The sequence below is a fragment of the Solea senegalensis genome, unplaced genomic scaffold (assembly GCF_019176455.1).
Source record: "Solea senegalensis isolate Sse05_10M unplaced genomic scaffold, IFAPA_SoseM_1 scf7180000013253, whole genome shotgun sequence".
NCBI classification, from domain to species: Eukaryota; Metazoa; Chordata; class Actinopteri; order Pleuronectiformes; family Soleidae; genus Solea; species Solea senegalensis.
Window position 1 is genome coordinate 89,485 of NW_025320788.1, and position 11,915 is coordinate 101,399.

Sequence of the window (11,915 nt, forward strand, 5' to 3'; positions counted from 1 at the left end):
CTTTCAGCTGGTGCAATGGATGAGGGCCTGAGCCAGTGGAGTCACGCTGAGGTTTCAAGCCTTTTAAGCCTTTACTTTCATAAAGTAACACCACTTTCACTTCCATTTCAGTCTACTAAACATTTTCAGGTAACTTGAAACAACCAGTATAACTGTGGATATCAGATATGAATCATGTTTGAAAGACAAAATAAATAGATCAAAAATAATGACCTGCGGTGTAAATGAAGCCCAATCCAGTTATTGCAAAACTTCAACAGAAGATGGTGCTGGTGTCCCATTTTCTTCCTGTATCTTCCTGTGATGCTGTTGTAGCTGTACTGTATATCCACCAAGGCTATTCAGTTTCTTACACTCCCATATCAGATTAACAATTATTTTATAACATAATCCTGAATCTGAATCAGTATCCAGATCAGCAACAAAATCGAATATTTTCCTTTTTTGTCCCACAGTCTACACACACTCAGAAAGTGTGGTCCTTTACTTTGTTATGGTGCTCACGGACAGACACGACCAAAAACATCACCTCCACGAAAGGCGAAAGGTAATAATCATGTGGTGACGTGCACAGCTGCAGGAACAAAATCAAGTAACTCGAAGCAGTAAATAAACACACCACTGTAATAAACTGGTCGTTTTACATAAGCAATAATAAGCCAAAACAAAATCCAGTACCTGTGAATACTGTTTTAATACTATTTTGAGATCAACAGTAATGCAATTGAATATCTGCATGTAAACCTCTCTCTGCAGAGACTGACTGATATGTTTTCGTCACTTCATTATCTTTATAAATAATGATCGGGTCTCTCATACTTTGCATCACAAGTCAAAAATAACAGCCCATGAGGTCAGAATACATAAACGGTCAGATCTTAAAACCGCCTCAAAGTTCTCAGTCCTCCCCATATGATCCCTGTCTGTTTTTCCAATCAATGCAGGTACGCCCGTGTAACCGGTGAGGTGGGGGGTGTACGGCTCTCGGCCTCCTCTCTCTGATGTGGGCCGTTGAGTCATGGGTGCACAACCTTCACAGTTCCTCTCCTGCAGCACATCTGACTGGATTAAATACGTGCAGAGGATTTATTGGCTGAAAAACCACAAGAGCCCTAGAAACACTTTGGTCCCAAACCGCTTGTAGAGCAGCTCAGGCAAGCGCAGGAAATCATCTGCAACCCCTGTGATTTCCTTTGACTCCGTTCCTACTTTCACTCGGTCTTCATGTTCTCCTTCATTCCCACTCGGCCATTATCTCAAAATTGGTTTTATTTTGTAAGAATTCCCCAGAAACGCAGAGGTAAAATGTGAATCTTGGGGTCGTTTTCCAGACTTGTCGGGTAGTGAGGGCCTTCTTTTCCACTCACAGCCTCTCTTCAATTAGTTGGGCAGCATTAATAATTCATGGCCCACATGTGTTACAGACAGATTACAAGCATCTCCACTTAACGACTATCATTATCATTATTACAGCCAGATAATTCTATTCGCCATTGGGTTATTTGTGATTCATGCGATTGAGGTTTGATTTTAAAGCGAGGCTCAGGGACAGACTTGTTTACAGTTCTGTCCCGAGGGACAAGCTGGGACGCTTCGTATCTCCGGTTCGGTCACTTTTGAAAACCAAATGCACAAGGCTGATGTATTCGGCGATACTGGTATCTTCAAACGCGCTTATGGGATGACTTATAGTGGCCTGTGCCGCATTGAGTTGACGTGAAAGCACCACGCATCCATTATTATTGTTATGAATGAACGTATCGGCACAAACGCGCCCCTCCCATCGTCCCTCACATTTTTTACTCTTAACTTTCTTCCTTTAAAACATCTCAGTGAATGTTTTTTGACCAGAAAAATGAGCAGTTATATACAAAACATCCATGGAGGCGCATGTATCAGGTGATATCAATGCTGTTTGTATCAAGACGTGCATGCGATTGTAATTAACACACCGATACTGTGGTGTGGTGTTAACCGATATGTTTATATTTGCTATGTCATCACATGCAGCCACCAAACAAAACAAAACAAATAATATTAATCATATTTCCTCAGAAGGTTCTGACTTTGCCCCGGAGAACGGCGCAGAGGATTTTTTTTATTCTTTTTTTCCCTCCCAGTTGCAAGAGTTTCTGCTTTGTCCTCGTTTCCTTTCATCATAAGTTCTTGATTTGCATCAGAAAGCCACACAGAAGTCGATGAATTAAAGATATCATGACATGATTTATAAAACAGATGGTTAAAAAGTGATAATACAGGACTTCAATTCGGAACATCTGCCACGCATAAAGCACAGTTTGACAACTGTTTGCGTATTTCATGTCTCAGTTAAAAAATCCAAAAGTGGGTTTTATAAGATCCGGATGATGAGCGGCCAACTGATGCTCTTATTTTAGGCAGCGATCAAACTCATAGCAGGATTAAAAAAATACTCATCAAAGTAATAAAGTTCAGGCTGCTGTTTTTAGATGATCTGCTCACACTGTGAGGAATGAAGTCAATTAGCAGAGGGCAGTGATTTAATCTATGACCTTTGACTTCCTGTGCTGTGTTGCATTTGCTCCTGAAGGCCCAAACGTTACTGGGTCATCACTCGTCTGGTCTGCTCAGCGACAGGAGTCCTGATGCTATGTGACAACGTGAAACCAGACCAGACCTCGTTGGACCTGTGTCCTACAGAGTCAAGTCACGTGGATGAAGGCCGATGTTTTTTTTAGCTTACACAATAAAAATGTTCCAACTTTCACCACTAATAAGTAATAATCACATTAATCGAATAAATTGATTTATTTAATTGTTTCTGGTTGAAATATTGAGTTATTAATTGTAATTGTGCCACTAGGTCAATTCAGAAGGATTGGGATTGAAATTAAAGGTCCAGTGCATACGAGTTTGGTGATAAAATTATTAGATTTAATTGTTTTGATAAATGCACAATCACCTGATTGTATGAGCCGTTGTTTTTCTTTTCCCCCAGTGTGAGCATTTTATGTTTTTATCAGGCGCTGGGTCAGCTAGAGGCCGCCATTTTGGACCATTCTGTTTTTACAATTTTGAGTTTGACACGAACTGAAGGCGACACAGGAAGGGACAGGCGAGGTGAGCGATATTCAGCTGCAACATGCGACTTCGCCATTAATTTACATACTGTAATTTAAAAAAGGGCATATGATAAGACGTTTAATCAAGAGGCTGCAGGCAGAATGGATCCTCATCAGATATGACAAGAGCTATTTTGAGCTGAAATAAATGTACGATACGCTGCTTTGAAACATTGTGTGGTTCGAGTTAAAACGCGGTCCATTCCGTTGCAAAGCAGATGGAATGTGTCATATTTTCTCCGCTTTTGGATTCGAATCAGTTTGGATAAAAATCTAAACCTGAACCCGGGGCCAAGTAACCTCCTCTGTCCATTTGTGGATTTTCAAAAATAATGGAAGAGTTTCAGACTTCCAGTGTTACCTCAGGTGAAATCTGTCCCCCTTTGAAAAAAACAAAAAAACAAAAAAAGAAAAAGTCCAGAGGAGATGAGAAGATAACAATGTTTCGTCCAAGCAAGTTAAAGTGGAATCATTTTTGGACCACGAAGACGGCACCAACCGCCAACTGTGAACGGTCACAAAATGTCTGACCTCCTTCAGAATGAGTCAAACTATGACTTTAATGAATAGATCCACAACTTTAATAATAATAATGATGATGATCCCCAATAGCTCTCACTTAAATCTGAACAGACTGAGAGGACCTGTGCAGAAAAGAGCTCACATGACCAAGTGCTGAAATAAGAAATGTTACACACATTTACCACATGTCACGTCAGAGCTTAAACAAACAAGTGTAGACCAGGATAATGACATACTGTTTTAAATGAGTGCGGACAGAGCTCTGATATTATGGCTGATTGTTTCCTCTAAGTTTTCATGCAACATCGGGACACACAGGCGGCTGACGTCTGGTTTAAATCCGCAGCAAAGGTCTATGTCACGGCTTCCCTGTATCCCAGAATTCCCTGTGCTTCCAGTCAGACGTTTGCACAGAAGGAGAGTGTATCTGGACCCTGTCAGTGTTTCCCTAAAGGCCTCAATTATACAGCCTGGCTAAATTAGATCAGCTTTGATTGCTATTTCAAATGATGGGAATCACATGAAGCTGTGTTTTTGTCATCCCCACCCGTACCTCGCTGTCCCGTTGCTGTGTACGTTTCTGTCTGACAGTGACGAAGGGCGGTGATGTGGCAGGTGCTCTGCGGATGATCTGAGGTCAGGCTCTAGATTGAGCCTGAAGAGCTCTCAAGGAAAAGGCAGGCATTTGACATCATGCACCAGGCACATGTCACCGTGTGTGGATTCATTTAGAGCAACCACTACCTTGAGACTCCATTACGGACAAACACGCAGTGCCATGCAACGGGTGACGCCTGCCCTTACGAAAAGTACCACAGGCACAGTGAATATACCGCCACTGGGTTTAAGTCAACAACAGCCTCAAAACAAGTCACACGATATACTTGCACTGTATATTTTAAAATGCGTATTTTTAAAAGAGGCAGAACACTCATTATTTAATCCCTGTACATGTGGATTTTTGAATTATTAGTACTGAATACTATCTTAGAGACAAAGAATGGGAAAACACATCAACAGTCACATCGTTTTGAAAAGTAATACAAAATAAATATTAATAAAATATAATTTTATATAATATAAAAAATAGTTTTTAATGTGTGTGAAACGCATTAATATAATAATATTTCAGGGATTATTGTAATTAATTTATTTGGTGCATATGCGTAATAAGTTAATTGATTTAATGACAATGGTACTTAAAGGCCCAATACGTAAAAAAAATTAGTGACATCTAATGGTAAAACTGCAGATTATCCCAGATTACAGGGAACTCCTCCACTGACTCAAGTGCGTCAAGGAACTACGGTGGCCTCCGCAAACCAGAAAGGATGCCATTCTTCTTCATTTGCTTCAAAACACACGCTCTCCTTGTCTAAAGTACATCATATAAAACTTATTCTAAGGCTCTGAAAACATAACTGTTATCTTAAAGCAATTGTAAACGGATCCTATATTAACTTCCTGCTCATGTTACACCCTTCACCTTTAAAGGAGCTACAGCAGTGTGGAGAGAGAGAGAGAGAGAGAGAGACAGGGAGAGGAGAGGAGCGAGGGAGACAGTGTGTGACTGACATCTGAGGCACAACAGTTCATTATGTAGTTAAAGCTGCAGATCGAGTGGTATCGGCGGTGGTGTGACTGTGCATTCATTGTGAGGCAGACTCATGGTACACCAGGTAAACACAGGCCAGAGAAAATTGAGCTTGGCAACTTTCCCGTCGGCAGCTATTAAATTAAGTTGCTTTATTAAGTTTGGTTAAGAGAAAGAAAAAAAGAGAGAAGAAAATCTTCACATACAGTTTCTAAACTGATAACAGAGCAGAACTTTCCAAAGGGCCGCCCAATCAGTAGCTGTGCCTCTGACGCAAATACGCTCGCAATTATGTACAAGCTGTCTCGTGTTTGGACGGAGTCAGCTCTTAAATCAACTCTCAACATTTATGGTGAGCAAGAATTTCCAAACTTAGGTTTGATGAGCCAACGGTTTCTCAGTCTAATGAGAGATATGCTTCACGTTTGATTTCAGGATTATGACGTCTCTTCACTGAGGAACAGTAAAAATTCAGGCTGTGTAGTAGGGAAAATGACAGGGGACGACATGTATAGTTTTTTAGTTTTGATATCCCATGTCCTTTTTTTCCCCCCTTCTCTTTGTGCGATCTGAAAACAACCCGACACTCTGCTGGTTTACCACCCAATCAGGAATAATTCCTTTGTTTTCAAACGAGGCCTCCACCGTGCCCATTCAGAGCAGACCGGTAAACACTTGTGGAGGTCAGGGGGTACACGTCTAGGCTCCTGGGGTTAGGAAAAGAGCTGTGGTTCTGCTTTTTAAACACACTGTAAGTGCCACAGGAGGAACAGAGGGGGCTTTAGAAAACGCAGACTCCCCTGTCAGTGAAATAAGGCCAAGCCACGCAGATAGCCAGCAGGGCGAGTGAAGAGAAAGAGTGTAAATAGAGCACTGGTTTTTATTCTCAGCGGCGTTCTCCTTCACCTCTGTGCATCTCATCTCACCCTTGAAAAAGCCAAGAAACACTTTTTAGTCGCACACTGACGGAGCTAAACAAACTGCTATTTGTTTTACACACTTGACCCTCCGAATGAAATCTCTAATTACACTTGACATAATTCTGTTGCAGTGCAATTCAGGACAAAAATCACCCAGGACACAGTAATTACAGTGACCTTACAGATGCAATCAAGAGCTCAGTGTCCTGCAGCGGTTCTCGTCTCTTTGTTCCACAGAGGACCGTCCTGTACGAGCTCGTGTTTGCCGCTCGCTCTACAAAACAAACAAAGACGAGCGGAGCTGGAACCGTGATTAGAGAAATCAACAAATCCTCGACAGGACATGAGCGCATGGGCCCGTGGGCCAGATCAGGTTCTTCGGAAAGGGTGAGTCAATGAGGATAGAGGAACAGAGGATGAGTGTAACGGGGCTGCTGTGGGACCAGAGGTGTGAACTCCGAGCTGACAGAGAAGCTCTCTCTCAATTTAGTTTTCCATATCCGTCATGGGAACATCACTTCTATTTTCTTTTCATTACTGGACCAGTCTCTGCACAATCCTTCCAAACAACAGTGGAATAACAGCTTATTTGCTCTGTGTGGCCCTGGGAGACGGTGGGGTGATCGTAGTCCGTGTGGAGGGTCGCTGGATTCTCTTTGGTGTTTGATGACTGTTCTCACTTACAGGAAAAATTAAAGTTTATAAAGGGGATATATGTCCTTTCGAGCAAATGAGCGCAGAAACACGGAGCTGCACGCTCATTCATCAAGAAACCATGATTAGGTGCAACGCAGGACTAAAAATAGACGAGCTTTCACTGCACTGCATCAAGGTTCCCACAGAGAAAACTGCGACAGACGCTTTTTCGCCCAGTTTAAAAAACATCAGCAGATGTTTCCATGTCTCAGTTTCTTTGGCCAGACAGGTGAGTGATGCATAATTGGCACCGCCGCAGTTCATGGCTCAGCTCTGTCTCCACCTAATTGCCCTTCCCACGCGTCGCCTGGTTCGGATCAGATCTGACATGTTCACGGCGAACACAAACACCGCGTACATGCGAACGTTCAGGGTTCTCTTTAGGGCTTGTTTAACTGTACACTTGGCCCTGGCTTTGAGGCTGGGAGGGGGTGAGTGCTAGTATATCAAAAATAAGATAAGTCTGATGATCATCTCTCCCTGAAAGGCTAATGATATACACAGAAGAATGTTCTTGGTCAAAGAGAAAAGCAAAGTGGACGGGACAGCCGGTCATTAATGGATCAATTCATCTCCACATAATCAAAGGCTGCAGTTTTCTGCAGTGATTGTCATCTGAGGAATATAACAAACCAATGCCGTGTTTGAGCAAAACAGAACAAAGCTCATGTGGCCGCGCAGTGACATGTTATACTTCAGGATTGCTGCTCGCTTCAATGTGTATTGTACGTCTCTGCCAGGAGTCCTTGAGATAGTTTTCTGCCATAACAACACGTGTGAAAAAGACGAACGCGAACCGCTCATTTTCCGAATCACATTAACACCAGAGTGGAACTGGAAAATGTCTGTTTGGAGAAATAAACCCAGGACTTATCTCATGAGCAAATCAAAGGGATATCTTGAACATTATATTGGCAATTATTGTCTGTAGACCGTGGTGCTACACAGCTATTCAGTGTGCTTTTTTTCAAACAACCAGACACTCTGTATACCTCCTCCTCTTCTTCGGGGTCTGGGCTCAGCTTTTAATGTAACTGCAATCAACCACAACAAGATTTTTGAGGCCCAGCGTTCATCCCTCAGAAATCCCACCAAAACGTGAGTAGTATTGGAATTCCGGAGCACCATGCCAACCGTGAAGCCTCCCTGCCTCTTGCGAGCGCTGCACGGAGGGGCAATTTTCCTCCGGCTGAACTTCCCAAAGCTGCCTCACCTGGAATCAATCTGTAACACAATCGAAGGGTCCCGACTTGAAAGCCCATTCCTTCCCTTTGATAGTCTCTTCTTGGTAGCCTGCACGGCGCTGGAAACAGGCCTTTTGTAATCTGCAGATACAAAAGAGCCAGGGATTGGGACGAGTATCCACCCATCAAAGTATATTATGCAAACAATCGAGCAACGAAGCTCAGATATTCTCTGTTTTTTAAGTCTTTTTTTTTTTTCAATGGGGAAACCGGGCCAGCATTTGGACATTTTTAAGTCATCTGCTTTTTTTCCTCTCTGTATTGTGCTGTTTTACTTTTTTTTCCCCCTCCCTCCTCCTCCACATTTCACTTAAGAACATCTGAAAGGATCACGGCGGCAGCAGCGCAGCGACAGGTGTGAGTCGAGCCCTGAACTCCTACAGTGTGATCTGACAGCTTTCACTTCCTCAGTGCACCCACCACTGTTCTCACAGCTCGTCCAATAGGAAAGGAGAGCAATTAAAGTTTAATAGCTGTCCATTTAGGGCTCCTGGGAAATTTAGACCTGAGTCAACATGCCAAGGCTAATTTCCTTGGTTCATATCTTCTTCTGTATGCAAAAGCTCCCTCAAGCAAAATGGTACGGGCCCTTTTCTTGGTAGTGCTGTGCGGCACACACATATTAGACATCTCCAACTAACTACAGGCTAAGCATCTGCACTCTTTTCTCAGACTTCCAAAAGGAGAAAAGGTTATTTTCATGCACAATCCATCAAATAGGTTATTAACTTGCTCATACATGTGATTTCAATTGAGTAATTAGCTACAATTGAATCAGCGGCGGCGGAGGAGGAGGAGGAGGAGGAGGAGGAGGAGGAGCACAGTGCGTGGATGTAAAGCATGAAATGAAAAGGACATTTGTCCCTCTCCTCCGTCCTACACAGTCCCCAACTTTGACAGTCAGTAAGTCACAAGCTGGTGTTGACACTCGGCCAACAGAGCGCCCTTTGCTGCTCCACACAAGAGTCAAGTCCAGCCAAATTGTACGTGCCTCCATTCACTCGACCAAATGAGTTTATTATGTCCGCCTTTCATGTTCCTCATTTTCACATGAAACGCTTTCTCTTTTCTTCTTCCTTGAAATTCAATAAATCTGTCATTTTGTTTATTACCTAAAAGTCTGAGACTCACAAGATGTCTTTGACACCAGGTTGAACTTTTGTTATTATAAAAACACGATGATTTGACACGTTTAACACGTCAAGCCAGAGTGCTTTAACATATTAGTGCCACTTTGTACACATCATATACGACATAAGTAGACTGTGATATAAAAACATAACATTAACCCTCCTCAAATCAACTTATATGATAATTAAATTATTAAATAAAAATACATATTGTGTAACAATGGTCTACAGGCAAAAGTAAAAGTGAAAATGATAGAAAAATAGCTGATATTTGTGAGTAGAAGAGATGAAAACATGTTGACCTGCATGGTGTCATTTGTGCATATTTACGTTTTGTGTGCCAACGGCATTATTTGGTGAATTCAGAGCTGACCACATGTCTGCAGAGAGGGCAAACAAAATCGGCCGCGAGTAAACTGAGAAACAAGCCTGTGACAGACTGTGTTAACAAACACCGAAATGTTGCACAACTGGGCAAACCACTGTATCACCGCACTGATCATACTGTAAATTGGGAATTAGTCCGGAATTAGTCTGAAAGCAATTGAAAAAATACAATTAGGTGTATTTAGAAAATGGATGTTTCAACATAATTATAGAGAAAACACAAAAATACAAAGCACAACCGACTCCACCATGTGGCATTTGATCTTTGTGGGTTTCGGTATAGTTCTATTTTATCAATCGCTGAGCCACTGAGCTGTTTCCAATTCCAACAGCAGGGGTTTCAATATCACCTCACATGGTTTCTGCTTACTCGTCTTCTTCCCATTGTTTTAAAAGCGAAAACATCTTAACCGTGGCCCGTTGTTGCCGCGACAAAAGTGACACAACTTCACCAGGAAAGATAAACTTGGACGACGGCGCATGAGGATAGAATGTTTGCATTAGAAAAGTCTGTCCGAGCATCTGTTCGCCCCTTTATTCAGCGCTGCGTACTTTTTTGTCCTCGGGCGCTTCAGATTCTTTCATTTATCTTTTCCTTCCTCTGCCCTCTCAGCCCACTCTCTTTCAGCCAGCGGATGCAATAATATACGAAAACAAATTGATTAGTCTTGCTTTTTGCCCGTTAGCCTCCAGTATGATCTGACCAATTAGCCTGTTCAGCTGGTCAGTCTTATTTTCTTTATTTCTGTATTTCACCCCATTTCATGCTTTGGGTGCTGTTGCTAGACGCTGTGCTTGGCACTGTGTATATCTCGCATTGTTCAAGAATAAAAATGTTAAAGTTCTTACAGGCAAACAGGCCACTTTAATCACATGGTCATAAATGTAAGACAGCAGATCCCAGTGTTTGTCTGAACAGATTGGGGACAGAGTGAATCGAGGGTCTGCTCTCTGCCTGTGTGATCGCACTCCTTCATGTTTGACTCCCACAACCCCAGCCCCAGTAAACAACACATGCAGCTTTAATTGGAATCACTTGGTCACCCTGAAGCAGGATGAACAGGGCTTTGTTGCCGGCATGGCAGCTCCCAGAACCTGACACAGATATACCTCCGAGGAGGTGACTGCACCACAGAAACTATAAGAGTCTCACGCTTCCAGCAGCCGTGTAAAGTTGGGGGTAGTTAAAGCACTTAGAGACAAAATGTCATCCACTACCGCTATATTTTTAAAGGTCCAGTGTGAAAGATTCAAAATGGTTCATTAGCAGAAATTGAATATACTCAACTACTCATGAGGCTCAGTACAATTTTTTTATTTTAATTGGAACCAAGTTATCAGAAGTAGTCATGTTACCATGTTTTTTGAACATGCTGTCATCCAAAAAACAACAACATTTGCTCAAAGCTGAAACTTCGCAAGTGTGGTCGCTCTTTCGTAAACATCCGTCCATCCATTGTCTACGGCTTCATCCTCACTGTTGTAAAACCTCACCACTGATGCCCCTCCCCCCCCCCCTTCCCCTCCATGTGCATTTGCTTTCGACGGAGTCGGGCGAACTCTTGTGCGGAGCCGTGTCCACGCTGGTCGGCATCCGTTTTGCATGTGGCCCCGGTTACACTCGTTTCCTCTTCCTCGCTTCCCCCTTTTCTTCCCCCTCGCTTCTTCTTTTTCATGATGAAGAAAATAACGGTAGGCTAGGGTGTGTCCATGAAGCAGTTTGTGAGCAAGACCTCCTGAGTCTGAGGACTCCGGGTCGGTGGCCCTAATCTCGCGAGGCTGATTTTGCCGCTAACAGTAGGAGGATTGAAGACTACAAAACCCGATCTCGCCGCAATCTCTTAACTTGAAAAAACCCTGAAAAACCTGTGATTTGGATTTTCACTTATGCTGTCGCTTTGAGCCCAACGCGTCAATCGTGCTGTGGGATCATATTGTTGCCATATTTCAAACAGGAGTAACCGGCATTTCATTCTGTTGTAGAAACCTCTGAGTTGTGTCCAGCTCCGTATTGGTGTTGCGAAACCACACAAGACAACGGTTTCTTATCCACAAGAGATAATGTGTCGTACAGCTCTGAGTGTCCACGCACAAAAATAATACGCTTCCCCAAGCGGAGTCTTGCGCTATGCCCTTACACCTCAACACCACTCTTTGACCAAGAACGGAGGGGTAAAGCTAAGTGGTGAAATGGGATTGAGCCTTTTTTCAGTTTGTATAACTGTATAATCACTTTAAAATAAAAAATCTTTTGGCTTTCGTAGCATTTTATAAGTACTTTAGGCAAGGGCCTTGCTTTACTGAGGCTGTTATCCCGTGCT